Genomic DNA, 23,539 nt, shown 5'->3' on the forward strand with positions numbered 1-23,539 from the left:
TGTCCCCAGGGCCTATTGTGACATCCCAGGACCCCCCATTGTCCCCAGGGCCCATTGTGACACCGTGGAGACCCTCCTTGTCCTCAGGGCCCATTATGACATTCAGGGGACTCCTCTTTGTCCCCAGGGACTATTGTGACATCCTGGGGACCCCCCTTTACTCCAGGGCCCATTGTGACACCGTGGAGACCCCATTTGTCACTGGGGCCCATTGTGACATCCCAGGACACCCCATTGTCCCCAGGGCCCACTGAGACATCCCGGCGACCACCCTTTGTCCCCAGGGCCCATTATGCACATTCAGGGGACACCCCTTTGTCCCCAAGGCCCATTGTGACATCCTGGGGAGACCCCATTGTCCCCAAGGCCCATTGTGGCACCATGGGGACCCCCTTTGTCCCCAGTGCCCATTGTGACATCTTAGGACCCCACTTTGTCCCCAGGGCCCATTGTGACATCCTGGGGACCCCCTTGTCCACACGACCCATCGTGGCACCGTGGGGACCCCCCGTTGTCCCCAGGGCCTATAGTGACACCGTGGGTACCCCCTTTATCCCATGATCCCATTGTGACATCCTGGGGACCCCCTTGTCCCCAGGGCCCATTGTGACACCATGGGGATCGCCTTTGTCCCCGTGGCCCATTGTGACATCCCAGGACCCCGCGTTGTCCCCAGGGCCCATTCTGACATCCTGGGGACCCCCCGTGTCCCCAGGGCTTATTGTGACATCCTGGGGACCCCTTTGTCCCAGGGGCACATTGTGGCACCATGGGGACCCCCTTTATCCCCAGGGCCACTTGTGACATCCTGGGGACCCCCCTTGTCCCCAGTGCCCATTATGACATTCTGGGGACCCCCTTTGTCCCAGGGGCACATTGTGGCACCACGGGGACCCCCTTTGTCACCGGGGCCCATTGTGACATCCCAGGACCCCAAGTTGTCCCCAAGTTGTCCCCAGCGCCCATTGTGACACCATGGGTACCCCCTTTGTCCCATGGGCCCATTGTGACATCCTGGGGACCCCCTTGTCGCCAGGGCCCATCATGGCACCGTGGGGACCCCCCTTTGTCCCCAGTGCCCATTGTGACATCCTGGGGACCCCCCTTGTCCCCATGGCTTATTGTGACACCCTGGGACCGCCTTTGTCCCCAGGGCCCATTGTGACGTCCCAGGACCCCCCATTGTCCCCAGGGACCATTGTGACATCCTGTGGACCCCCTTTGTCCCAAGACCCCATTGTGACATCCTGGGGACCCCGCCTTGTCCCCAAAGCCCATTGTGACATCCTGGGGACCCTCTTTGTCCCCAGGGCCCATTGTGGCACCATGGGGACACCCTTTGTCACTGGGGCCAGTTGTGACATCCCAGGACCCCACTTTGTCCCCAGGGCTTATTGTGATACCATGGGGACCCCCCTTGTCCCCAGGGCCCATTGTGACATTCAGGGGGACTCCTCTTTGTCCCCAGGGCCTATTGTGTCATCCTGGGGATCTCCCCTTGTCTCTAGGGCCCATTGTGAGACTGTGGAAGACCCCCTTTGTCCCCAAGTCCCATTGTGACGTCCCAGGACGCCTCGTTGTCCCCAGGACCCATTGTGACTCCATGGGAACCCCCCCTTGTCCCCAGGGCCCATTGTGACATCCTGGGACCCCCCTTTGTCCCCAGTGCTCATTGTGAAATCCTGGGGACCCACTTTGTCCCCAGGGCCCATTGTGGCACCATGGGGAGCGCCTTTGTCACTGGGGACCATTGTGACATTCCAGGATTTTACTTTGTCCCCGGGGCCCATTGTGACATCCTGGGGATCCCCCTTTGTCGCCAGGGCCCACTGTGACACCGTGGGCACCCTCTTTGTCCCATGGGCCCATTGTGACCTTCAAGGGACCCCCCATTGTCCCCAGGGCCCATTGTGACATCCTGGGTACCCCCTTTGTCCCCAAGACCCATTGTGACATCCTAGTACCCCCCGCAGTCCCCAGGGCCCATTGTGACATCCTGGGGATCCCTTTGGCCCCAGGGCCCATTGTGACAGGGCGGGGATCCCCCTTGTCCCCAGGGCCCATTGTGAAACCGTGGGGACCCTCTTGTCCCCAGGGCCCATTGTGGCACCGTGGAGACCCCCCCTTTGTCTCCAGTGCCCATTGTGACATCCTGGGGACCCCCTTTGTCCCCAGTGCTCATTGTGACAGGGTGGGACCCCCCTTGTACCCAGGGCCCGTTGTGACATCCTGGGGACCCCCTTTGTCCCCAGGGCCTATTGTGACATCCTGGGGAGTCCCCTTTATCCCCAGGGCCCATTGTGACATCCTGGGGACCCCCTTTGTCCCTAGGGTTCATTGTGACATCCCAGGACCCCCATTGTCCCCAGGGCCCATTGTGAACAACCTGGGGACCCCCCTTTTTCCCCGGGCCCATTGTGGCGTCCCAGGATGCTTCGTTGTCCCCTGGGCCCATTGTGACATCCCGGGGACCCCTTTTGTCCCCAGGGTCCATTGTGACATCCTGGGGCCTCCCTTTGTCCCCAGGGCCCATTGTGACATCGCAGGAGCCCCCATTGTCCCAAGGGCACATTGTTACATCCTGGGGACCCCCTTGTCCCCAGGGCCCATCGTGGCACCGTGGGGACCCCCCCTTTGTCTCCAGTGCCCATTGTGACATCCTTGGGACCCCCCTTGTCCCCAGGACCCGTTGTGACATCTTGGGGACCCCTATGTCACCAGAGCCCATTGTGATATCCTGGGGAGCCCCCTTTGTCCCCAGGGCCCATTGTGCACATCCTGTGGACCCCTCTTTTTCCCCAGGGCCTATTGTGACATCCTGGGGACCCCCTTTGTCCCCCGGGCCCATTGTGACATCCTGAAGACCCCCTTTGTCCCCAGGGCCTATTGTGACCACCCAGGACCCCCCATTGTCCCCAGGGCCCATTGTGACACCGTGGAGACCCTCCTTGTCCTCAGGGCCCATTATGACATTCAGGGGACTCCTCTTTGTCCCCAGGGCCTATTGTGACATCCTGGGGACCCCCCTTTACTCCAGGGCCCATTGTGACGTCCCAGGACCCCCTATTGTTCCCAGGGCCCATTGTGACATTCTGGGGACCCCAAATGTCCTCAGGGCCTATTGTGACATCCTGGGGAGCACCCTTTATCCCCAGGGCCCATTGTGACATCCTGGGGACCCCCTTTGTCCCTAGTGTTCACTGTGACATCCCAGGACCCCTCGTTGTCCCCAGTGCCCATTGTGACATCCTGGGGACCCCCCTTGTCCCCAGGGCCCATTGTGAAATCCGGGGAACCCCCTGGTCTCCAGGGCCCATAGTGGTACCGTGGGGACTCGTCCTGTCACTTGGGTCCATTGTGACACCATGGGGACCCTGCCTTTGTCCCCAGTACCCATTGTGACATCCTGGGGACCCCTTTGTCCCCGGGGCCCATTGTGACATCCTGGGGACCCCCCTTTGTCCCCAAGGCCCATTGTGACACCGTGGGGACCCCACTTCTTTCCAGGACCCATTGTGGCATTCTGGGGACTTCCTTTGTCCCCAGGGCCCATTGTGACATCCTGGAGACCCCCTTTATCCCCAGAGCTCGTTGTCGCACCATGGGGACCCCCTTTGTCACTGGGGCCCATTGTGACATCCCAGGACCCCCCATTGTCCCCAGGGCCCATTGTGACACCGTGGGGACCCCGCCTTTTCCCCAGGGCCCATTGTGACGTTTCAGGACCCCCTTTGTCCCCAGGGCCCACTGTGGCACCATGGGGACCCCCTTTGTCCTCTGGGCCCATTGTGACATTCCAGGACCCCACTTTGTCCCCAGGGCCCATTGTGACACCGTGGGGACCCCCCTTGTCCCCAGGGCCCATTGTGACAATTAAGGGACCCCCTATGTCCCCAGGGCCCATTTTGACATCCCAGGACCCCACTTTGTCCCCAGTGCTCATTGTGAAATTCTGGGGACCCCCCTTGTCCTCAGGGCTCATTGTGACAGCCGAGGACCTTACTTTGTCCCCAGGGCCCATTGTGACATCCCATGACCCCCCACTGTCTCCAGTGCCCATTGTGACATCATGGGGACCACCCTTTTTCCCCAGGGCTCATTGTGACATCCCAGGACCCCTCGTTGTCCCCAGGCCCCATCGTGACATCCTGGGGACCCCCCTTGTCCCCAGGGCCCATTGTGACATCCGTGGGACCCCCTTGTCTCCAGGGCCCATAGTGGCACTGTGGGGACTCATCACTTGGGCCCATTGTGACATCCTGGAGACCCCATTTGTCACTGGGGCCCATTGTGACATCCCAGGACACCCCACTGTCCCCAGGGCCCACTGAGACATCCTGGCGACCACCCTTTGTCCCCAGGGCCCATTATGCACATTCAGGGGACACCCCTTTGTCCCGAAGGCCCATTGTGACATCCTGGGGAGACCCCATTGTCCTCAAGGCCCATTGTGGCACCATGGGGACCCCCTTTGTCCCCAGTGCCCATTGTGACATCTTAGGACCCCACTTTGTCCCCAGGGCCCATTGTGACATCCTGGGGACCACCTGTGTCCCCAGGGCCCATTGTGACATCCCAGGAGCCTCCTGTGTCCCTAGGGCCCATTGTGACATCCTGGGGACCCCCTTGTCCCCAGTGTCCATTGTGGCATCCTGGGACCCCCGTTGTCCCCAGGGCCCATTGTGGCACCATGTAGATCCCCTTTTTCCCGAGGGCCCATTATAACGTCCCAGGACCCCCCATTCTCCCCTGGGCCCATTGTGACATCCTGGGGTCCCCCTTTTGTCCCCTGGGCCCATTGTGACACTGTGGGGACCTCCTTTGTCCCCAGGGCCCATTGTGACACTGTGGGGACCCCCTTTGTCCCCAGGGCCCATTGTGACGTCCTGGGGAACCGCTTTGTCCTCAGGACCCATTGTGAGGTCCCAGGACCCCCACTTGTCCCCATGGCTCATGTCCCAGGATCCCCATTGTCCCCAGAGCCCATTGTGATGTCCTGGGAACCCCCTTTGACCCCAGGGTCCATTGTGACACCATGGGGACCCCCTCTTGTCCCCAGGGACCATCGTGGCACCGTGGGGACCCCCTTGTCACTGGGGACCCATTGTGACACTATGGGGACCCCCCTTTGTGCCCAGGGCCCATTGTAACATCCTGGGGACCCCCTTGCCTCCAGGGCCCCTTGTGACATCAAAGGATCACCCTTTGTCCCCAGGACCCATTGTGACATCCCAGGACCCCACTTACTCCCCAGGGCCCATTGTGGCACCATGAGGACCCCCTTTGTCACTGGTGCCCATTGTGACATCCCAGGACCCCCCATTGTCTGCAGAGCCCATTGTGACACTATAGGGACCCCCCTTGTCACTGAGGACCCATTGTGACACCATGGGCACCTCCCCTTGTCGTCAGAGCCCATCGTGACATCCCAAAACCCCCAATTGTCTCCAGGGCCCATTGTGACATCCTGGGGACCTCCCTTTCTCCCCAGGGCCCATTGTGACGTTCCAGGAACCCCCATTGTCCTCAGGGCCCATTGTGACATTCAGGGGACCCCCTTTGTCTTCAGGGCCCATTGTGACACCATGGAGACCCCATTTGTCACTCGGGCCCATTGTGACTCCTAGGACCCCCCATTGTCCCCAAGGCCCATTGCGACATCCTGGGGACCCTCCTTTGTCCTCAGGGCTTATTGTGACATCCTGGGGACCGCCTTTGTCCCCAGGGCCCATTGTGACATCCCAGGACCCCAAGTTGTCCCCAGGGACCATTGTGACACCGTGGGGACCCCCTTTGTCCTCAGGGCCCGTTGTGAACATCCTGGGGACCCCCTTGTCCACACGTCCCATCGTGGCACCGTGGGGACCCCCCGTTGTCCCCAGGGCCTATAGTGACACCGTGGGTACCCCCTTTATCCCATGAGCCCATTGTGACATCCTGGGGACCCCCTTGTCCCCAGGGCCCATTGTGACACCATGGGGATCGCCTTTGTCCCCGTGGCCCATTGTGACATCCCAGGACCCCGCATTGTCCCCAGGGCCCATTCTGACATCCCAGGACCCCCCGTTGTCCCCAGGGCCCATTGTGACACCATGGGTACCCCCTTTGTCCCATGGGCCCATTGTGACATCCTGGGGACCCCCTTGTCGCCAGGGCCCATCATGGCACCGTGGGGACCCCCCTTTGTCCCCAGTGCCCATTGTGACATCCTGGGGACCCCCCTTGTCCTCATAGCTTATTGTGGCACCCTGGGACCCCCTTTGTCCCCAGGGCCCATTGTGACGTCCCAGGACCCCCCATTGTCCGCAGGGACCATTGTGACATCCTGGGGACCCCCTTTGTCCCAAGACCCCATTGTGACATCCTGGGGACCCCGCCTTGTCCCCAAAGCCCATTGTGACATCCTGGGGACCCTCTTTGTCCCAGGGCCCATTGTGGCACCATGTGGACCCCCTTTGTCACTGGGGCCAATTGTGACATCCCAGGACCCCACTTTGTCCCCAGGGCTTATTGTGATACCATGGGGACCCCCCTTGTCCCCAGGGCCCATTGTGACATTCAGGGGGACTCCTCTTTGTCCCCAGGGCCTATTGTGTCATCCTGGGGATCTCCCCTTGTCTCTAGGGCCCATTGTGAGACTGTGGAAGACCCCCTTTGTCCCCAAGTCCCATTGTGACGTCCCAGGACGCCTCGTTGTCCCCAGGACCCATTGTGACTCCATGGGAACCCCCCCTTGTCCCCAGGGCCCATTGTGACATCCTGGGACCCCCCTTTGTCCCCAGTGCTCATTGTGAAATCCTGGGGACCCACTTTGTCCCCAGGGCCCATTGTGGCACCATGGGGAGCGCCTTTGTCACTGGGGACCATTGTGACATTCCAGGATTTTACTTTGTCCCCGGGGCCCATTGTGACATCCTGGGGATCCCCCTTTGTCGCCAGGGCCCACTGTGACACCGTGGGCACCCTCTTTGTCCCATGGGCCCATTGTGACCTTCAAGGGACCCCCCATTGTCCCCAGGGCCCATTGTGACATCCTGGGTACCCCCTTTGTCCCCAAGACCCATTGTGACATCCTAGTACCCCCCGCAGTCCCCAGGGTCCATTGTGACATCCTGGGGATCCCCGTTGTCCCCAGGGCCCATTGTGAAACCGTGGGGACCCTCTTGTCCCCAGGGCCCATCGTGGCACCGTGGAGACCCCCCCTTTGTCTCCAGTGCCCATTGTGACATCCTGGGGACCCCCTTTGTCCCCAGTGCTCATTGTGACAGGGTGGGACCCCCCTTGTACCCAGGGCCCGTTGTGACATCCTGGGGACCCCCTTTGTCCCCAGGGCCTATTGTGACATCCTGGGGAGTCCCCTTTATCCCCAGGGCCCATTGTGACATCCTGGGGACCCCCTTTGTCCCTAGGGTTCATTGTGACATCCCAGGACCCCCATTGTCCCCAGGGCCCATTGTGAACAACCTGGGGACCCCCCTTTTTCCCCGGGCCCATTGTGGCGTCCCAGGATGCTTCGTTGTCCCCTGGGCCCATTGTGACATCCCGGGGACCCCTTTTGTCCCCAGGGTCCATTGTGACTTCCTGGGGCCTCCCTTTGTCCCCAGGGCCCATTGTGACATCGCAGGAGCCCCCATTGTCCCAAGGGCACATTGTTACATCCTGGGGACCCCCTTGTCCCCAGGACCCGTTGTGACATCTTGGGGACCCCTATGTCACCAGAGCCCATTGTGATATCCTGGGGAGCCCCCTTTGTCCCCAGGGCCCATTGTGCACATCCTGTGGACCCCTCTTTTTCCCCAGGGCCTATTGTGACATCCTGGGGACCGCCTTTGTCCCCCGGGCTCATTGTGACATCCTGAAGACCCCCTTTGTCCCCAGGGCCTATTGTGACATGCCAGGACCCCCCCTTTTCTCCAGGGCCCATTGTGATGTCCCAGGACCCCCTATTGTCCCCAGAGCCCATTGTGACATCCCAGGACCCCCCATTGTCCCCAGGCCCCATTATACACATCCTGGGGTCCCCCTTTATCCCCAGGGCCATTGTGACACCATGGGGACCCACTTTGTCCCCAGGGCCCATTGTGACGTCCCAGGATGCCCCATTGTCCCCTGGTCCCATTGTCAAATCATGGGGACCCCCTTTATCCCCAGGGCCTGTTGTGACATCCCAGGACCCCCCATTGTCCCCAGGGCCCATTGTGACATCCCAGGACCCCCCATTGTCCCCAGGGCCCATTCTGACACCATGGGGACCCCCTTTGTCCCCAGGGCCCATTGTGATATCCTGGGGACTCCCTTTGTCCCCAGGGCCCATTGTGACACCGTGGAGACCCTCCTTGTCCTCAGGGCCCATTATGACATTCAGGGGACTCCTCTTTGTCCCCAGGGCCTATTGTGACATCCTGGGGACCCCCCTTTTCTCCAGGGCCCATTGTGACGTCCCAGGACCCCCTGTTGTTCCCCGGGGCCATTGTGAAATCCTGGGGACCCCCTCTTTTTCCCCAAGGCCCATTGTGACATCCCACGACCCCCCATTGTCCCCAGGCCCCATTATGCACATCCTGCGGTCCCCCTTTATCCCCCGGCCCCATTCTGACACTGTGGGGACCCCCGTTGTCCCCAGGGCCCATTGTGACATCCTGGGGACTCCCTTTGTCCCCAGGGCCCATTGTGACATCCCAGGACCCCCCATTGTCCCCAGGGCCCATTGTGACATCCTGGGAACCCCCTTGTCCCCAGGGCCCGTCGTGGCACCGTGGGGACCCTCCCCTTTTTCTCCAGTGCCAATTGTGACATCCTTGGGACCCCTCTTGTCCTCAGAGCCCATTGTGACATCCTGGGGAGCCCCCTTTGTCCCCAGGGCCGATTGTGACATCCTGGAGACCCCGTTTGTCCCTAGGGCCCATTGTGGCACCATGGGGACCCCCTTTGTCCCCAGGGCCCATTGTGACGTCCCAGGCCCCCCCATTTTCCCCAGGGCGCATTGTGACATCCTGGGGACCCCCTTTGTCCCCAGGGGCCATTGTGACGTACCAGGACCCATCCTTGTCCCCAGGGCCCTTTGTGACATCCTGGGGACCCCCATTGTCCCCAGAGTCCATTGTGACATCCTGGGCAGCCCCCTTTGTCCCTAGGGCCCATTGTGACATCCCAGGACCCCCCTTGTCTCCAGACCCCATTGTGACATCCTGGGGACCCTGTTGTCACAAGGGCCCATTGTGACACCGTGGGGACCCCCTTTGTCACTGGGGCCCATTGTGGCATACCAGGACTCCACTTTGTCCCCAGGGCCCATTGTGACACCGTGGGGACCCCTTTGTCCCCAGGACCCATTGTGACATCCCATGACCCCCCCTTGTCCCCAGGGCCCATTGTGACATCCTGGGGACCCCTTTGTCCCCAGGGACCATTGTGACAGGGTGGGACACCCCTTGTCTCCAAGGCCCATTGTGACATCATGGGGACCCCCCTTTGTCCCCAGGGCCCATTGTGACATCCTGGGGATCCCGTTTGTCCCCAGGGCCCATTGTTACATCCTGGGGACCCCCTTTGTCCCCAGGGGCCATTGTGACATCCTGGGGACCCCCCTTGTCCCCAGAGCCCATTGTGACATTCAGGGGACCCTCTCTTTGTCTCCAGGGCCGATTGTGACATCCTTGGGACCTCGTTTGTCCCCAGGGCCCATTGTTGTACCATGGGGACCCCCTTTGTCCCCAGGGCCCATTGTGGCACCATGGTGAACCCCTTTGTCACTGGGGCTCATTGTGACATCCCAGGACCCCCCGTTGTCCCCAGGGGCCATTGTGACATCCCAGGACCCCCCGGTGTCCCCAGGGCCCATTGTGACATCCTGGGTCCCCCTTTGTCCCTGTCGAGGGTTAAGATTGCGGGGTGACAATCAAACCCTGGCAGATGTGTTGTCAACCTCCTCTGCCCCCCACTTCCCCCTTCTGCCCCTCCCTCTCCCCCCTTCCCACTCAGGGCAGGCGATCGGGAGGGGAAGAAGCACAGAGGGGAGAGAGTTGGAAAAGTTCAAGATGTTTTACTGATGCTACTGATGAGAACAGAGAAAATGATACAAATATACAAAACCCATCTTGTAAGTCTGAGCAACTGCAGAGCCAGCACCCAAAGTCCTGGATCAGACTCTGCAGCCAACCGGAGCTGGATTCAGTCTCTCACTGGCCTCCGTTCGCAGGGACGACCAGCAAGGTCCTCTCCTGATGTCGGCCATGAGCAGAAGGGAAGGAAAAAGGCAAAAGGGAAGGAAAAGGGACGAGATTCTCGTGATCTCCCGCTTTTATATGAAGTATTCACGTGAACGGAATGTTATACACAGTTGCTCACCGGTTTCTCGTTGCCCCTCTCGCGAGATGTCCATCTGTGCTTGTCAATAAGTTTCCATTCCATTGCTGGGTTTGCCAAAACATGTGTCTGGTTCTCCAGGAAAATGCAGCTGACATGAAGGCTTTGGCTGACAGGCAAAATTCACTAAAAGAGAAACTTATTTTTACCAAAACCAGGACAGGTGGGGGCGCAGAGGCTGCTGAGACATGGAGATGGACTGGAACACGGGGGTGGGCTGGGACATAGAGATAGGCTGGGACATGGATGGCCTGGGTCACAGAGACTGCTGGGATGTGCAGACGGGCTGGGTCATGGGCACGAGTCAGAGCCAGCACAGGAGCAGGGAGGCTGGGGCAGCTCCATCCTGCAGACGTGCTTGTCCTGGCCATGCCAGCCATGGGATACGTGCCCCAGCACAGACACACACCCGTGGGACACACAGCTGGCCACAGGGACCCCAGAGACACACGCATGCCCCGTGCCATCATTCCAGTTCACTGGTGGAGCCGTGGGGGTCACTGGGGTGGCGGTGGCCAAGCGTGGCAAGGGTGGCACCAAGGTGCTCACAGTCCAAACTGATCACTGTGTTTAAAAAGATAATCGAGGGGGAAGGGCAACCAAAGAGCCAGGAATCCATATTTCAAATAAATCAATAAGGTGAGAGGGTTGTTAATTAGATGAATGAGACAGGTAAACTGAGGCCAGCCCTGGGGAGTCTGTAACCCCTGCAGTGCCAAGCGCTGGGGAGCAGGGCAGGGAATGTGCAGCTGGGGTTGGTGGATGTGTAAGCGGGGGCTTTTTGTCCCATTCCCTGTGCTGTCTTTGGGTAGAACACCTGGTCTTGCCAAATCGTTTATAAAATACGCTTTGCTGAGAGATCCTGCCCGGGGCTGTTCTCTTGGCAAGGGGATTGTTTCCCACAGTAGGGTTTGGCAGCAGAAGGTGGGCAGGACAAGAGGGCCCATGAGGTCAGAAAGCACAGCAGAGCTGGAACATGGGGTCACGGGCACCAAACCCAGCTCGGGTGGAGCCAAGAGGGTCCCCTCGTGTGCAGGGCCCAAAGCACCATCTGTGGCATCTGCCCGTCCTTCTGAGCGCCCAGAGCCTCCCTCTTGGGGCCTAATCCTCATGTTTAGGGTCCCAACGTGTCTTTCATCACCCACGGCCTTTGGTCAGGGCCCGCAGCTTCATTTTCAGGTGGAGCCGCTGCCTGGCAACAACCGCCCGGAAGTCTGTGGACAGCCAGGGGATGAAATGCAGCCAATCACATTTGAGGAGGCGGGCAAGTCATGTGATTGAAACGTAAGCAGCCAATCGAGATTTGAGACCTGCAGGACAGTTGGCGACAGTTGGACAAACTGGGCAGCCCTCAGGGGCGGGCTGTGCTGGCTGCACCAATCACACCTGGTGGGAGTGCAGCAGAGGGATGATTGACAAATAACCTGACCAATCATTTGGTGGGGGGAGCCAGTGGGAAATCCCAGACAGCCAATCAGAGAAAAGAGCGGCTCAGGGAAGGCGGACACTGTGGGGGGAGTAACCCCTCAGGCCGCCAATCAGAGAGAGTATCACCTCAGGGCAGGGCGAGCCCCAAAGCAGGACAGAATCACTGCCTAGGCAGCCAATCAGCTCAGGGGAGGAGACTGACAGCCCTCCCGACCAATGGTGGCGCAGCCCAGGCTGAGCAGGCGGTTGCTCTGCAGGCGGCCAGCGTGAGCTTTGCCATGGCGCCCGTGGAGCTGCCCGAGGCCGAGCAGCGCCCGGCCCAGCCCTGGGGCCCTTTTTCCTCCCTCTGGGGCCCTGGAGATGTCTTGCTGCCTCTGGCCCAGGTGTGTGTGGGCTGCTCTGGCCTTGTTCTCCTGGGCGGGGGAGGGGGCAGGGGGCACTTTCTGGAGAGGAGCTGCTGGGGCTGGAGCTGGAGAGAGCAGGAGAAGGGGAAGCAGCTGGAGGGTGAAGTGCAGGGGATCCCCACAGCTGCTGCTGCAGCTGCACCAGAGACAGCTGCCCCTCTGGGTGAGGAAGAGTCCCTGTGAGCAGCCTCAGCAGAGCAGATCACAAACGTGCACCGCAGGGTCTGTGTAAGTGGGGAAAATCACTGTCCGGCCGTATAGTGTGTGTGTGTGTGGGGTGCGTCTGGGGAGCCTCGTGCTGTGAGAGCTGTCAGACACCCATGTGTTCTCTTAGGTGCGGGATGGACAAACGACTGGAGCTACAGAATAGGAGGGGAGGGAAAGACAGGCAGACAGAAGGGCCTGAACTGCACAGCTTGCCTGGCAGTGCAGAGAGCAGGAACTGTGGTGAGTGCTGGGCCCTTGGGCTCATTTCATCCTGTTTTGTGCTCCCCTCCCTCCCTCCCTGCTCCCTCCTCTTTCCTACCGTGTCCTTCTCCCTCTTCATCTCTTCTCTCTCTGCCCCTCTCTGCTTCTTCCTCACCGTTTCCTCCACCCGTCTCCACCTCTGTGCAGGGTTTCTCGTATCTCCCTCTCTGTCTCCGCTGCTCTGTGCTTCTCATCATCCCTGGTTTCTCTTTGTCACCATTCTGCTCTGTTGCTGTGTCCTGCTCCCTGCCCCATCATTTCTCACTGTATCCCTCTGTCCTGCTCCCTGCACCTATTCCTGCCCCTCTTCTTTTTTACTCCCTCTCCATCTTGCTGCCCGCCCCAGGATTTTTTCCCCAATCTCTATCCTGCCCCCAACCCTTGTTGTTCTTTCTCTCTCCTGCTCCCCTTCTGTCTTTCTGCCTGTCTTCCCTTTCCCGGCTGCTTCTTTCTCCAGCTCTGTCCAGATTACTGCTCCTCTTCCTTTTGATGTCTTTCTGTCCTGGTTTTCTTTCTGTCTCCCATCCCTGTTCCCAGTGCCATCCCTTCTCGCTATATCACCCCTGTCCAGCTGGCTCTGCCTTTTCGTTGTCTTCTCTTCCTCTTTCCTGCTGCTCAGCCCTCTTTTCCTCTTTCTCCAGCTCCTTGCTGCATGTTTCCCCTTTCCAGTCTCTTCATTTGGATCCCCACTTTGCTTTATTTCTCACTCCCTTTGTTCTGTTCCCTGTCTTTCTTTTTGTCTCTCCATCTGTGCATCCCCCTCCCTGTCTTTCTCCAGCCCCTTCCTGCTTCTCCTCCTCCCCCCTCCCCATCCCTCTGTCCTGCTCATCAGCCCTGCTGGTTCTTCCTCCCTGTCTCATCCCAGCTCATTGTCCCTTTTTGCCTTCATCTCTCCGTCCTTTTCCCTGTGTGTTTGTTTCTCTCTCAGCTCCTCTGTCTTCTCTCTTGTCTGATTTGTCTCTTGCTGGTCCTCTGTCCTTCTCCCCAGCAGCTTCAACTGAATGGCCAGGTGTCCCTGCACTCTGGTGGTTCCTCATCACTGCCCTGGGCTGTGTCTGTAGGGCTGGGGATCATTTAGGAGCTGCTCTCCTTCTGCAGACAGCAGAGCCTGGTGCAGCTACAGCAGAGGTTGTTCTCAGCTGCTGCTTATGCAGCTCGTTGGAAGAGCAGCTGTGGGCCTTCTTTGGAAGGGAGGTTTCTTGTTCTGTGCTTACTGCTCCTGGGGACCCTGCACAGGAGCGGTGTTGGGGTCTGCAGGGACGGGTGGGACCTGCTGTGATTCCTGGTGAACGTGAACTGAGCTTGTCCTGATGTACTCGAATGAAAACAGACTGACTGGAGATGGTTTACTGCCCTGTTTCAGTTCCAAACTACATGTTTGGCACTGGAGAACATGAGACTTTGTGCTGCTTTCCAGATGTCAGCTGAGAACATCACTGCCTTTGGTACCAGGGCAGGTGGTCTGTGATCAGGGGTGCGGACTTGCATGGCAGTGCTTTAATGAACATTTTATGGTCTTGCCACTTCAAAGCCCTTCATTTTCCTAGAAATTTGAAGATGGCATTTCTCATTCGGAGGTTCAGACTTCGGTTGGACTTGATGTTGAATGGTCCATACAATGGGGTGCATAAAAGAAGAATCTCGCTTCCTTGTTGTTGTTGTTTTCTAACGCTGTCTGAATTTGGTAAGCAAGAGGAAGAGTGGCTTGCAGTGTCTGCTTTTGAGAGGAACGTATTCCTGACTGTCTCCATCTCTGTATGGTGAAGCTTTCTGCCTGCACTATGATTTTGCTGGGCTGTGAGGCTGTGTTGGAGCAGCAGAGCTCAGAAGTGGTGGCTTTAAAGGCGTTGAAGCTGTGGTCAAACTAGCAGGAAAAGCTGGTTTCTTCCCAGAGAGCTGCCTGACAAATATAGCTACAAGTAAAGACCCTTGAAGTTGGCTTTTTTTATTTAAATTTACTATTAATATGTAGCTTTTGGGATTGATTGATTGATTGATTGATTTCTGGGAAGCAAGAAGTGAGAGCCTGTGCACTCCCACAGGCAGAGCTGCCTCCCAAAATAGGTGCCCCCTTCTCCACCTCGGTTCCTTCCATGCTGGTGTAGCACAAGGCCATGCAGCAGTGTGCAGATGTGGTGATTCCAATGTGACTGTGAGGTCAGAGCCCCTCGGTGACGTGCTGTGCTGTGTCTTGGCAGCAGCAGCATCATGGGGCGAGCGTGGGGGCCATGGTCCTCACCCTGTTCCTCCTCCTGGTGTCCCTGCCAGCCCGGGACGCCCAGGCTGCTCCAGCCGAGCGCAGGGAGCAGGTGGGCGAGCAGGGGCAGCACCCAGCCCCGAGCAGCTCAGCAGGGCAGCAGTGGGGCCAGGGCTGGGGCTGGGGCCGGGAGAGCAGCCGGGCTGGGCCGGGCAGGGCGAGCCAGGCAGCACCAGGGTGTGGGCAGGGGGCAGACACCCGCAGGGAGGGGAGAGGGGCTGCGGCTGCTTCAGGGGCAGGTTCTGGGCAAGCAGGGGCTGGGAGTGCTGGCACAGGGCAGAAACCAGCACTGAGTCCCTGTGGGGCCCTCCCTGCCCCCCAGCCTCGTGCCACACGGCCCCATCCCAGGGCGCGCTTTGAGCCTTTGGGCCCGTTTCAAATCAAAGCTGGGATTGCTTTGGCACTTTGGGCCACTTTAGAGCTAAACCTGGGCACATTTGTGCCCTTTGGGATCGTTTCTGCCTATATCTGGGAGTTCTTTGGTTTTCCAGTTTTGTTTATACCCAAATCTGGGGGTGTTTGGGCCATTTTTGGCCATTTTTTTACCCAAATCTGGGCATACTTCGACTCTTTGGTCCAGTTTCACCCTGAATCTGGGGATGTTATACCCCTTTTTGGCCAGTTTTGCTCAAATCTAGTGGTGCTTTGGTTTTTTCTGCCTCTCTTGACCCGATATACTCAGGTGCTTTTGCCCATTTTTTCCCCTGATATGGGCACTGTGATCCCAAATATGGGATGTTTTCATGTTTGCCGACAGCTTTGCACCCAAGTGTGGATGTTTTTGCCTCTTTGGGCCACTTTTTGCCCAAATACTCAGATTGTTTTGCCTGTGTTGACCAATTTAGCCCCCAAATATTTGGAATATTTTGTCGTTTTGCCAGTTTTTTCCCCAAATACGGCTATTTTTCTGCAAGATATGGGCACTGTTGTCCTAAATATGTTGTGTTGTGTTTTGTTTTTTCTCTCTTGTCTATGTCCTCTTTTACCTGGAATGCAGGAGTGTTGCTCGGTGAGCCTGGAAACCTCTCTGATCTGTGCTTGACTCCAGGACATGGCCTTGGCAGAGTTGATCGAGCTTCTCAGCTGGGTCCTGGTTAGGAGCCTTGGGCTGTCCCAGAGGTGAGTTGTCACTGTCTGTCTGCTTGAGCGAATAAACACTCGTGTTTTAATAGGTTATTCGTGTGTGATTGTACCCAAGATCCTCTCAGAGGCTTTCCAAAAGCTTTTTGTGCCTTGGTGGTATTACACAGACAAGTCATGAATGTTCAATTTGCCTGAAAACCTGCTAGGTCTCAGCAAAAAGGTCACCCGTGCTCTGTTTCTAGCTGTGGGAACACACACCTCTGTATGTGTCTCGTGTCATTATCTCACCCTCTCCCATCACAGCAGGTGACTGAGGAAGCAGGAGATCACAACGTGCCATGGAAGCTCCCACCCGTGTTTGACTCCCTGTTTGGTTCCTGCAGTCCATGCTGATCAAGCCTCTTGGTGTAATCCTGTTCCTGAGCCTGAGGGGAATCGCAGGGGTAAGTGTTCAGTGTTCATTGGTTACTGGCCTTTTGCGTTTGTTAGTATTTGGTTTATTATTTGTGAACGTTTTCTTGCAATAGTTGAGCCTTGCAGTAGCCAGCAGGCTCTGATTTAGGAGAAACATGGATGATCATTTTTTGCCCTGGTGCTCCATGCTCCCACGTTAGTGTGGGTTTCCTTTTGTGTGTGTGAGAGGTCTCCTGGTCAGAAGGCCCTGAGAGGCCCCGTGTTGGTCCATCTGGTCCTTGAGGGGTGTTGCATGTGGCCTGGACACAGTAGTTTGGAAGCTGCCAGGTCCCAGACAAGGGCTCTGCAGCCCCTCTGCAGCTTTGGCAATTTCAGCATGCGTCTGGGTCCCGTGTTGTTGCCTGACCCCCGTCCAGGCGCTGCAGGTCATTTCACAACGTGAAATGGAAACGCTTTTCCTTTCTGCTCGATTCCAGCCGTCCCTGTAGGCAGCGGCTCCTTGACTGCTTCACCTGAGTGTGTCCGTGAGCCTCGGGGCGATCCCACAGGTACGACCTGGGAACAAATGAGCGTTTCCATGTTAATTTTCCGTTCCTGTGAAATTTAGCTTGCTGCTTTCTTGGCTGACGCTCGGTCACGCAGAGGGGAAGTGGGTCCAGCTCAGTGCTGTGCCCCAGAGGGCTCTGCCTTGCAAAGCTCTTTGCCAACTGCTCCGTCTCTGCGCCGCTCGCAGTGCCGGCTGCCGAGGCAGCAGCAGGTTGGGGCTGAGTTTAGAGCTGGGTGAGCTCCAGGGAGTCCTTTCTCCTGACAGCTCCAGGCCTGCTTAGTGGCCACTGAGTTTGGGTTTGGGTTAGGGTTAGGCTTAGGTTTTGGAGTTTGGGTTAGGGTTAGGCTTAGGAGTTTGGGTTAGGCTTAGTCTTAAGCTTAGGAGTTTGGTTTAGGCTTAGACTTAAGGTTAGGAGTTTGAGTTAGGATTTAGGGTTAGTCTTAAGGCTAGGAGTTTGGGTTAGGGTTAGGAGTTTCCGTTAGGGTTAGGCTTAGTGTTAGGAGTTTGGCTTAGGCGTCTGGGTTGGGCTTAGGCGTCTGGGTTGGGCTTAGGCTTAGAGTTAGGAGTTTGGGTTAGGGTTAAGGGATTGGGATAAGGGTTAAGAGATTGGGTTAGGGTTAAGGGATTGGGTTAGGATTGGGTTTAGGGTTAGGAATTAGGCTTAGGTTTAGGATTAGGATTAGCGTTATGGTCTGGGTTAGGAGTTGGGGTTAGGAGTTGGGGTTAGGAATCTTAACCCTCGACAGGGACAAAGGGGGTCCCCAGGATGTCACAATGGGCCCTGGGGACAACATGGGGCCCTGGGAATTCACAATGGGCCCTGGGGACAAAGAGGGGTCCTCTGAATGTCACAATGGGCCCTGGGGACAAATGGGGGTCCCGATGGTGTCACAATGGGCCCTGGGGACAAAGTAAGGTCCTGGAATGTCACAATGGGACCCAGTAACAAAGGGGGTCCCCATGGTGCGAAAATGGGCCCTGGGGACAAAGGGGGTCCCTAGGATGTCACAATGGGCTCTGGGGACAATGGGGGGTCCTGGGATGTCACAATGGGCCCTGGGGACAAGGGGGTCCCCCGAATATCACAATGGGCCCTGGGGACAAAGGGGGTCCCCACGGTGTCCCAATGATCCCTGGGGACAATGGGGGGTCCTAGGAAGTCACAATGCGCCCAGGGGAGAAAGCGGGGTCCTCTGGATGTCACAATGGGCCCTGGGGACAAGGGGGAGTCATGGGACGTCCAATGGGCCCTGGGGACAAAGGGGGTCCCCAGGATGTCACAATGGGCTCTGGGGACAAGGCGGGGTCCCCATGGTGTCACAAAACACCGTCCTCAGGGATACGGGTCAGTGCCAGGGGTGGGTTATGCTTGGCCTCCATGACCTCGAGGGTCTTTTCCAACCAAAATGAGTTTTTAGGGTTTATCCCAAATGATGGGAACCCCCGCTTCCAGCTCTGCTCTTCACCAAACACCTTTTAGAGGATGAAGAGGAAGGAGACGCAACACCTCAGCATACGGAGGGTCTTCCCCAAAGGGGTGGTCTGGGGTATCCAAAACACAAGGGGTGGTGTGGGCATCCGAAGCACAAGGGGTGGTCTGGGGTATCCAAAACACAAGGGGTGGTGTGGGCATCCGAAGCACAAGGGGTGGTCTGGGGTATCCAAAGCTCTCCTGGAGCGACTGCTGCTTCTTCTTGCTTTCCATCAGCTTCTTGATGTCTTCCCGCGTGGGGACACGCTCGTCATCTTCATCATCTTCATCATCTTCATCATCTTCGTCATCTTCGTCATCTTCGTCATCTTCGTCATCTTCGTCATCTTCCTCATCTTCGCCATCAGATTCCGAGGATTCTGGAGGAGCGAACAGAGAGAAATGGGCTGGGGAGGGTCCAGCACCGGCCCTGGCTCTTCCTGCCCAGCATCCCAGGCCCATCCCCAGCTGCTCCAGCTTCATCCAAAAGAGGTGGCGAGCTCCAAAAACTCAGTGGCTCCTCCAAGAGCGTCCAATGGGAAGAGGCCCCAGGCAGAGAAGTCGTGGGCTCAAAGGAAAGCACCACGTTGCGAGGATCTCCAGAGGATCCCTGGCCTGCTCCAGAAGATCCCCATCATCAACAAGGTGAGGTCGTCCATGTTGTTTTCAAAGGCGAGGAGGAGCTCAAGGGCCCTCAGCATCGGGGCTCGCGTGCGGTTATGAGAGGGCAAGGAGGGAAGGAAGGAAGGAGGGAAGGAAGGAGGGAAGGAAGGAGGGAAGGAAGGAGGGAAGGAAGGAGGGAAGGAAGGAGGGAAGGAAGGAGGGAAGGAAGGAGGGAAGGAAGGAAGGAGGGAAGGAAGGAAGGAAGGAAGGAAGGAGGGAAGGAAGGAGGGAAGGAAGGAGGGAAGGAAGGAAGGAGGGAAGGAAGGAGGGAAGGAAGGAAGGAGGGAAGGAAGGAAGGAAGGAGGGAAGGAAGGAAGGAAGGAGGGAAGGAGGGAAGGAAGGAGGGAAGGAAGGAAGGAGGGAAGGAAGGAAGGAAGAAAGGAGGGAGGGAAGGAAGGAAGGAAGGAGGGAGGGACGGAAGGAAGGAAGGAGGGAGGGAAGGAAGGAGGGAGGGAAGGAAGGAAGGAAGGAGGGAGGGAAGGAAGGAGGGAGGGAAGGAAGGAGGGAGGGAGGGAAGGAAGGAAGGAGGGAGGGAGGGAAGGAAGGAAGGGAGGAAGGGGGGAAGGAAGGGAGGAAGGGAGGAAGGGAGGAAGGAAGGAAGGAAGGGAGGGAGGAAGGAAGGGAGGGAGGAAGGGAGGAAGGAAGGGAGGAAGGGAGGAAGGAAGGGAGGAAGGGAGGAAGGAGGGAGGGAGGGAAGGAAGGAAGGAGGGAAGGAAGGAGGGAAGGAAGGAGGGAAGGAAGGAAGGAAGGAAGGAAGGAAGGAAGGAAGGAAGGAAGGAAGGAAGGAACCGGGGGTTCCCATCATTTGGGATAAACCCTAAAAACTCATTAATCACTTTGGTTGGAAAAAAGCACCCACCTCCATAGGACCCCATAGGGACCCATAGAGACCATAGAGGCCCATAGGGAGCCACAGAGCCCCATGGAACCCCATAGAGACCCATAGGGACCGTAAAGCCTGTAGAGACCCATAGGGACCCATAGAGACCCATAGAGCTCCATAGGACCCCATAGGGACCCATAGAGACCATAGAGGCCCATAGGGAGCCGCAGAGCCCCATGGAACCCCATAGGGACCCATAGAGACCCAAAGGGACCCATAGGGACCCATAGAGACCATAGAGACCCATAGGGACCCATAGGGACCGTAGAGCCTGTAGAGACCCATAGGGACCCATAGAGCTCCATAGGACCCCATAGGGACCCATAGAGACCATAGAGGCCCATAGGGAGCCACAGAGCCCCATGGAACCCCATAGGGACCCATAGAGACCCAAAGGGACCCATAGGGACCCATAGAGACCATAGAGACCCATAGGGACCCATAGGGACCGTAGAGCCTGTAGAGACCCATAGGGACCCATAGAGCTCCATAGGACCCCAGAGGGACCCATAGAGACCATAGAGGCCCATAGGGAGCCACAGAGCCCCATGGAACCCCATAGAGACCCATAGGGACCGTAGAGCCTGTAGAGACCCATAGGGACCCATAGAGCTCCGTAGGACCCCATAGGGACCCATAGAGACCATAGAGGCCCATAGGGAGCCACAGAGCCCCATGGAACCCCATAGAGACCCATAGGGACCGTAGAGCCTGTAGAGACCCATAGGGACCCATAGAGCTCCGTAGGACCCCATAGGGACCCATAGAGACCATAGAGGCCCATAGGGAGCCACAGAGCCCCATGGAACCCCATAGAGACCCATAGGGACCCATAGAGACCCAAAGGGACCCATAGAGAGGGAGGGTTTTAGGACCCTGGGGGTTCCATAGAGACCCATAGAGCATCAAGGAGCCCCATAGGGACCCATAGAGCCTGTAGAGACCCATAGGGACCCGTAGAGACCCATAGAGACCCATAGGGACCCATAGAGACCCAAGGAGCCCCATAGAGACCCATTAAGACCCATAAGGACCCATAGGGACCCATAGGGACCCATAGAGCCCCATAGAGGCCCATAGGAAACCACAGAGCCCCATGGAACCCCATAGGGACCTAGAGAGCTCCATAGGGACCCATAGGGACCCATAGAGCTCCATAGGGACCCATAGAGCCCCATAGGGACCCATAGAGAGGGAGGGTTTTAGGACCCCGGGGGTTCCTGCTGGGCTCAACTATGGCAAGAAAACCTTAACGAATAATTAACCGAATATTAATGAATGCAAAAGGCCAGGAACCAATGAGGAGTGAGCACTGAGCCCTGGGACAGCGGGGACAGGGACAGCGGGAATGCGACCCTGGGACCCATTGACCCCATTGACTCCCATTGACCCCATTGACCCCATTGACTGACCCCATTGACCCCCATTGATCCCCATTGACCGATTGACACCCATTGACCCCATTGACCCCATTGACCCATTGACCCCATTGACCCATTGATCCCCATTGACCCATTGATCCCCATTGACCCCATTGACCCCATTGATCCCCATTGACCCATTGATCCCCATTGACCCCCATTGACCCCATTGATTCCCATTGACCCATTGACCCCACTGACCCCATTGACCCATTGATCCCCATTGACCCCCATTGAGTCATTGAGTCATTGACTTCATTGACCCCCCATTGACCCCCCATTGCCCCCCATTGCCCCCCATTGATCACCATTGATCCCCATTGCCCCCATTGCCCCCCATTGCCCCCATTGACCCCCATTGACCCCCATTGACCCCGTTGACCCATTGATCCCCATTGCCCCCCATTGACTCCCATTGCCCCCATTGACCCCATTGACCCATTGACCCATTGACCGCATTGACTCCCATTGCCCCCATTGACCCCATTGCCCCCCATTGTCCCATTGCCCCCCATTGCCCCCCACTGCCCCCATTGCCCCCCATTGCCCCCCATTGCCCCCATTGTACCCACTGCCCCCATTGTCCCCCATTGCCCCCCATTGCCCCCCACTGACCCCATTGCCCCCCACTGACCCCATTGCCCCCCATTGACCCCATTGCCCCCCATTGCCCCCATTGTCCCATTTCAGGTAAAAGAGGACATAAACAAGAGAGAAAAAACAAAACACAACACATTTGGGTACTCCTGGGTCCTTTGGGGCACTCCTGGGTCCCTCCTGAACTCCTGGGTCCTTTGGGGCACTCCTGGGTCCCTCCTGAACTCCTGGGTCCTTTGGGGCACTCCTGGGTCCCTTGGGGTACTCCTGGGTCCCTCCTGAACTCCCCATAGACCCCCATAATTTCCCCCTTAGGGACCCAGGAGTGCCCCATAGTGACCCATAAGTGACTCATGGAGCCCCCTAAGTGTGTTCGGGTCCCTTCGGGTCCCTTCGGGTGAGTGCGGGCCCCACTCGGGTCCCTTCGGGTGCGTTCGGGTCCCTTCGGGTGCGTTCGGGTCCCCTCGGGTGCGTTCGGGCCCCACTCGGGTCCCCTCGGGTGCGTTCGGGCCCCACTCGGGTCCCTTCGGGTGCGTTCGGGTCCCTTCGGGTGCGTTCGGGTCCCTTCGGGTCCCCTCGGGTCCCTTCGGCTCCCTTCGTGTATCTTCGGCTCCTCTCGGAGCCGCCTCCGCGCACGCCACGCACAGTGGGCGTGGCCACGCACCCCCCCCGCTTCCCATTGGCCGCCGCCTGAGGAAGGGGGCGTGGCCTCGCTCGCAGCCACCGTCGCGGCGGGAAACGATCGTGAGGCGGGAAAAGGGGAAGAAAGGGGGCGGGGGGAGGAAGAGGAGGGGCCGGGGGGGGAGCGGAACACGGGTTTTGGGGTAAAAAGGGGGGGATTTGGGAGTTTGGCGCCTTTTGGGGCACTTTCGGGTGGGTTCGGGTCCCTTCGGGGAGACTTCGGGCCCCTTCGGGTGGGTTCGGGCCCCTTCGGGGAGACTTCGGGTCCCTTCGGGTGCGTTCGGTTCCCTTCGGGTGCGTTCGGCTCCACTCGGACCCCTTCGGGTGCGTTCGGGTCCCTTCGGGTGCGTTCGGGTCCCTTCGGGTGCGTTCGGGTGCGTTCGGGTCCCTTCGGGTGGGTTCGGGTCCCTTCGGGTTTGTTCGGCTCCACTCGGGCCCCTTCGGGTGGGTTCGGGTCCCTTCGGGTGCGTTCGGCTCCACTCGGACCCCTTCGGGAAGACTTCGGGTCCCTTCGGGTGCGTTCGGCCCCTTCGGGTGCGTTCGGGTGCGTTCGGCTCCACTCGGACCCCTTCGGGAAGACTTCGGGTCCCTTCGGGTGCGTTCGGCCCCGGCCGGGACTCGGGCGCCGCTCGGCTCCGCTCGGGCGCCGCTCGGCTCCGCTCGGGCGCCGTTCGGCTCCGCTCGGGCGCCGTTCGGCTCCGCTCGGGCCCATTCGGCTCAGCTCGGCTCTTTCCGTCTCCGCTCGTTTTCCCGCGCTTTCCCTCAGAGCGCGAAGCGAAGCGCGGGGACCCCCGGGGCCGCTTTTTTCGCGCTTTTCCCGAGGTGACAACAGCGGGGGCTTTGGGGACACAGCTCGG

At 58.5% G+C, this 23,539-nt stretch overlaps 1 long non-coding RNA gene across 1 annotated transcript in view; it reads left to right on the top strand.

Annotated features, from left to right (window-relative positions):
- Positions 1-22,699: 22,699 nt before the first annotated feature.
- The window catches only part of LOC139826748 (uncharacterized), a 64,553-nt gene continuing 63,713 nt past the window's right edge, over positions 22,700-23,539 (top strand). The window contains exon 1 of the long non-coding RNA XR_011736880.1: positions 22,700-22,745. This is a non-coding gene — a long non-coding RNA (uncharacterized lncRNA). The remainder of the gene's footprint in view (positions 22,746-23,539) is intronic.

This window comes from Patagioenas fasciata, unplaced genomic scaffold (genome assembly GCF_037038585.1).
Source record: "Patagioenas fasciata isolate bPatFas1 unplaced genomic scaffold, bPatFas1.hap1 Unplaced_14, whole genome shotgun sequence".
Classification (NCBI taxonomy): Eukaryota; Metazoa; Chordata; class Aves; order Columbiformes; family Columbidae; genus Patagioenas; species Patagioenas fasciata.